The sequence below is a fragment of the Xenopus laevis genome, chromosome 3L (assembly GCF_017654675.1).
Source record: "Xenopus laevis strain J_2021 chromosome 3L, Xenopus_laevis_v10.1, whole genome shotgun sequence".
NCBI lineage: Eukaryota > Metazoa > Chordata > Amphibia > Anura > Pipidae > Xenopus > Xenopus laevis.
The window spans coordinates 133,042,643-133,048,642 of record NC_054375.1 but is presented as its reverse complement, the minus strand read 5'-3'; the positions used below and the strand labels follow the sequence as shown (position 1 = coordinate 133,048,642).

Below are 6,000 nucleotides of genomic sequence, written 5' to 3'. Positions count from 1 at the left end.
GAAGTCAAAGTCAATTCGAAGTCGTAGTATCCTATTCGATGGTCGAAGTATACAAAAAATTACTTTGAATTTCGAATTTTTTTACTTCGGAAATTCCCTCAAATTCACTTTGACCCTTGATAAATCTGCCCCTAGGTGTCTGCTCACCTCCTCATGTTAACTTTCCAACAGATGGCAGCAACTACCACATTCTAATAAGTTAGGTGTTCTGCGGGTTGGGTTGCAGGTCTCATCCAGATTTCTTATCTTATGTAATATTGTCTATATTTTACTTCTTTCAAAGTTTTACAAAACTTTTTTCTGTCCCCGCCCATGGGATGATGTCACTTCCAGTTTGCAGCGCCGTCACTTCCTGTTTGATGGTGGGGATCGGCGGTTTGCGGATAAGGCAGTTGCGTGTCAGGCAGGAATCAAAGTGGGAAAATTTGTTGGCTGTGGGTTCGGGTCGGGTCCGGGTTGTAGAAATTGGTTGCGCGCAGGTCTCTAGTTTCACGTATTTATTCGGTGGCGGCGAAATGCGGAAATTTGCAGCAAATTCGCGCCTGGCGAATTTATTTGCCCATCACTAATCCCCTATACTGGGCTCATCACAAGGCAATGCATATAATGATATAAAGGGAAGATAAATAAAGTATAATAATAATATGCATTAGTGTAACTGCAGCTGAAGAAGGAACAGCAACACGTGCCCCCGCTGGGTCTATAGGCTCTGCCCTGTGCCTGCAGCTCATCTGGGACAATGGAAGCTTTAATGAAATCCGAGCCCTTTAAGGATTCCCCACTCCCTCCCGCCGCCAGTGACGTCACAGTGTGGTGAGGGTTAGAGTCGGGCAGGAGAGGCGGGGACTGGAGAGTAACTAGTGTGTGTTGTAGCGAGAGGCTCACATAGAAGACAAGCGCTTCTCACAGTATTTGGGGATAGTGCAGAGCGCCTCTAGCGCAAAGGAATCTACCGTCGCTGCTCTGCTTCTTTTTTTGTTTCCTGCGCCAGGGGATTTACTCGTAGCGCCCGGGGGACGGTGCTTATGGAGCTATAGAGACAACCCGCTGCTCACGGTGGGATCACCCCCGGCGCTTGTGCGGATTACTGGGACACATTGCCGCTGGATATAATAGGGAAGGTGACGTTGAAAGATCGGCAGAGCCAAAGACTGGGATCCCTGGGGCAGGTGAGGCAGCTGCTGTGTATGACTGTGTGACTATAACCTGACATGGGATTCTTTGCGCTCAACTGATTTTCTATGGCAGGTTCTCTCTCTGCTGGAGAATTAAAGGAAGATAATACCGTAACTACTCTGTTGTTCCAATTTGCTGCTGCTGTGCATTAACCAGGAGGGAGTGTGCAGCAGCAGTACTAGAGTGTGCAGCAGCAGTACTAGAGTGTGCAGCAGCAGTACTAGAGTGTGCAGCAGCAGTGCTAGAGTGTGCAGCAGCAGTGCTAGAATGTGCAGCAGCAGTGCTAGAATGTGCAGCAGCAGTGCTAGAATGTGCAGCAGCAGTGCTAGAATGTGCAGCAGCAGCAGTGCTAGAATGTGCAGCAGCAGCAGTGCTAGAGTGTGCAGCAGCAGCAGTGCTAGAGTGTGCAGCAGCAGCAGTGCTAGAGTGTGCAGCAGCAGCAGTGCTAGAGTGTGCAGCAGCAGCAGTGCTAGAGTGTGCAGCAGCAGCAGTGCTAGAGTGTGCAGCAGCAGCAGTGCTAGAGTGTGCAGCAGCAGCAGTGCTAGAGTGTGCAGCAGCAGCAGTGCTAGAGTGTGCAGCAGCAGCAGTGCTAGAGTGTGCAGCAGCAGCAGTGCTAGAGTGTGCAGCAGCAGCAGTGCTAGAGTGTGCAGCAGCAGCAGTGCTAGAGTGTGCAGCAGCAGCAGTGCTAGAGTGTGCAGCAGCAGTGCTAGAGTGTGCAGCAGCAGTGCTAGAGTGTGCAGCAGCAGCAGCAGCAGTGCTAGAGTGTGCAGCAGCAGCAGCAGTGCTAGAGTTTGCAGCAGCAGTGCTAGAGTGTGCAGCAGCAGCAGCAGTGCTAGAGTGTGCAGCAGCAGCAGCAGTGCTAGAGTGTGCAGCAGCAGCAGCAGTGCTAGAGTGTGCAGCAGCAGTGCTAGAGTGTGCAGCAGCATCAGCAGTGCTAGAGTGTGCAGCAGCAGCAGCAGCAGTGCTAGAGTGTGCAGCAGCAGCAGTGCTAGAGTGTGCAGCAGCAGCAGCAGCAGTGCTAGAGTGTGCAGCAGCAGCAGTGCTAGAGTGTGCAGCAGCAGCAGCAGCAGTGCTAGAGTGTGCAGCAGCAGCAGTGCTAGAGTGTGCAGCAGCAGTGCTAGAGTGTGCAGCAGCAGCAGCAGTGCTAGAGTGTGCAGCAGCAGCAGCAGTGCTAGAGTGTGCAGCAGCAGCAGCAGTGCTAGAGTGTGCAGCAGCAGCAGCAGTGCTAGAGTGTGCAGCAGCAGCAGCAGTGCTAGAGTGTGCAGCAGCAGTGCTAGAGTGTGCAGCAGCAGCAGCAGTACTAGAGACTAGTTTGGGGGGCAGGGATTTTTTTGCTGACTGCTAGAGGTCTGGATAGTATAAAGGGGAGGGAGAGGTTTGTATAAGTGTGCAAGGGGGGAGGCTTTAGTTTGTGTGCTGGAATAACTTGCACGTGTGTGTGTTGGGGAGGGGGGTGCAAAGACCAGATGTATTTACTCTACTGTGGAATTGGGCAGTCTGTATACACCAAGGAAAATGTGCAGCCAATCTTGGAAGGGACACAACATTTAATTGCATGGCTATGCTTGTAGGGTTGCCACCTGGCCAGTATTTTACCAGCATGGCCGGTAAAAATTCTAATTGATCCCAATGTTATTAATAGATAAAAGATACATATATAGGAAGGCCGGTATTTCTTCCAGAAAAGGTGGCAACCCTACCTGCTTGCCCTTTGCAAACTGTTACCCAGTACCCCTAGCTGTTGGTGAACTACAGCACCCAGCATGCCTCAACCCTTTATGATGTTAGAGGATGCTGGGAGTTGGCTGCAGAACATCAATACGTACGTTCCTTATTAATTCAGGGCTTGAGGTTAATAAGCGGTACAATTACTCCCTACCCAAGGTGTGCTTCATTTTATTGTGATTTTTACAGCCTTTCCAAACTGCCATTGTCCATCAGTTAAGCTACAACCTCGCCAGTGTCCCCTGATATCCAGAGTGCTGAGAATTGTAGTTGAACAGAAAGGCCCTGCAGGTAGGACATCGGTCCTTGAACAGACCAGATTAAAGTTAATGTTTTTGGCTTAGGGATAGGAGTATAGGGTGCAAGTTCCCAGTTATAACAGGCTTTACTTGTGGGCTCTACCATGGCTGCCTTCCTTCTCCAAGCTCCGAGAGCAGCAAAAGCACAGAGCAAAACCCTAGGGTGCTGGTTACTTGATGTGCCTATTTACCTATGATCTGACCCACAAGCCAGTCAGGCTAGTTTTTCATATTGTCCAGTAAAAATATAGTGCAATTGCACCTAAGGCTGATTTAACAAACTGACCATTGGTGGGGGGACCAAAAATGTAACATATTGTATATAAAGTGTATGCATTTATGGACACCTCCAGCCTTGCTATTTTGGGGGCCAGATATACTCCGTTATAATGAGCCTCACAGCAACCCCATGCCTTAATACAAAATCCATAGCACTTACAATCCTTGCCTTTAGTTTTCCTTATCAATGTTTCATCCATGTTTGCAACATATATTGCACGTTATACCATTCCCCTTATATTTTTCTTGCAAGTGCCATCAACCTCCATATATATTCCTCTGTACAGTTAACGCCCTCTGCCTTGAATTATCCGTGAATGAAATCCGTGCAATGCTAGTGAATAGCAAGGGAGTCTGTGGGAATAACATCTCAGGGGAATAGCAGGGCTGGGCAAGTATCAGTACCAGTGGACTGTAAAATGTCACTCCTTCCCTTTATTTATTTATTTATATATATATATATATATATATATATATATATATATATATATATATATATATATATATATATATATATAATATCAAAACAGGGGGGTTGTGGGAGCACTCTAAAGGCTTTAAAGTATATATAAGTATAATAAATGCTATTGCATATGTACCCAAAACAGGGGTTATTTTGTTACAAAGTTATGATCATAAAATTGATAAGCCACCATACCACGTCAAGGTAAACCCCGAATGGCGGTCCCTAACTTGTTTTATATTTTATGTGCATTTTAGCATTACCTGTAATCAATGTCCGTTGAACGCTGTTTTTTCACTAAGGGCTAAATCCTCCCCAGCCAGCAATCAGGCTTTTAAAGGAGAGATATTCCCAAAACAAACGCCCAATTTTAAAAGCATAGGATCACCACTAGTTTAAAGGGGGGGTATGGGGTGCTACAACCACTGAAGCTATGCCCTTAGTGAAAAAACAGCGTTCAACGGACATTGATTACAGGTAATGCTAAAATGCACATAAAATATAAAACAAGTTAGGGACCGCCATTCGGGGTTTACCTTGACGTGGTATGGTGGCTTATCAATTTTATGATCATAACTTTGTAACAAAATAACCCCTGTTTTGGGTACATATGCAATAGCATTTATTATACTTATATATACTTTAAAGCCTTTAGAGTGCTCCCACAACCCCCCTGTTTTGATATATATATATATATATATATATATATATATATATTTGAAAAAAATAAAGAAATATATATATATATATACAATATCAAAACAGGGGGGTTGTGGGAGCACTCTAAAGGCTTTAAAGTATATATAAGTATAATAAATGCTATTGCATATGTACCCAAAACAGGGGTTATTTTGTTACAAAGTTATGATCATAAAATTGATAAGTACCTATGCTCGGCAGCTGTCCGCCATTCGGGGTTTACCTTGACGTGGTATGGTGGCTTATCAATTTTATGATCATAACTTTGTAACAAAATAACCCCTGTTTTGGGTACATATGCAATAGCATTTATTATACATACACACACACACACACACACACACACACACACACACACACACACACACACACACACACACACACACACACACACACACACACACACACACACACACACACACACACACACACACACACCCCCCCCCCCCCCCCCCCCCCCACTGGTTTCTGCATTCTGTGCCCTGTACAATGTCAAGACATCAACTATATCTTCAAGTCATCAGTGAGAAAATCCTGTATTCCCGTTGTTGCCATTGCCAAGGACTAATGGAGTGACTAATAGAATCTTAAGAGAGTGGTCTTAAGAAGGAGGGATGTTAAAAGCAATAATTAACTTTTCCGATATGCATCCATTAAACATTCTCAGTGGTATAAAAAGTTCTCTGTAAATGTAATTGCTGTTGAAAGCAGGGCCTGTCTGTCTCTTGCTATTACCTTGCACTGGCGGTTCTGACTTCTAAAACAGCGTATGTGGAAACCAGTTATGTCTGGAGGAAGCGTACTTCTTCCACGGCCCCACGACATGTCAAACAGATGCTGCTTGCAATCGCAAATACATTCGCAAATAACTGCGAAAGCCCCTGACGATGTGTAATTAGGGTATAGCAGGAAATTGCTTAAAATTGTGCTTAAAAAGTGTTTGTATCCCCTTTATATGTCTGGTCTGTTTTATATCTTTGATGACATGTGGACGGTTGATACTTATTCAGCGATGACACAGTAGTTTCCTGTTGCATTTCATGTGCGTCATGTGTATAGTAGTAGATTTTTAATAGGAACACTTCCGTGTCGGTTACATAAATATGACTTTTTCCATGGATATCTGCATGGGAGGGGGGGAGAAAACGGAAACTCTTCTTTGCTCACAATGCACTATTGGTTTCTTGTGCTGTTTCCCTGGGTTCTGGTAACCCTGTTTTAATTACCACCAGAAGCATCGGCAATTCCAAAGCGGGAGGCCATTCCATGAATTCACAGGCTCTTTAGTAGAAATAAAACTTCGGCTCATTGTTACAGAGGCTTTTCTGTATCTGGCTTGGGAAGCATGAATTCTTCTGG

General features: G+C 45.3%; 1 protein-coding gene across 2 annotated transcripts in view; it reads left to right on the top strand.

Annotated features, from left to right (window-relative positions):
• Positions 1 to 824: 824 nt before the first annotated feature.
• sema4c.L (semaphorin 4C L homeolog) overlaps positions 825 to 6,000 on the top strand; it is a 30,959-nt gene continuing 25,783 nt past the window's right edge. The window contains exons 1-2 of one of the 2 annotated variants that reach the window (XM_018250825.2): positions 825 to 1,169; positions 3,091 to 3,192. The gene's annotated coding sequence lies outside the window, so the exon portion shown is untranslated. 2 annotated transcript variants of the gene reach the window in all.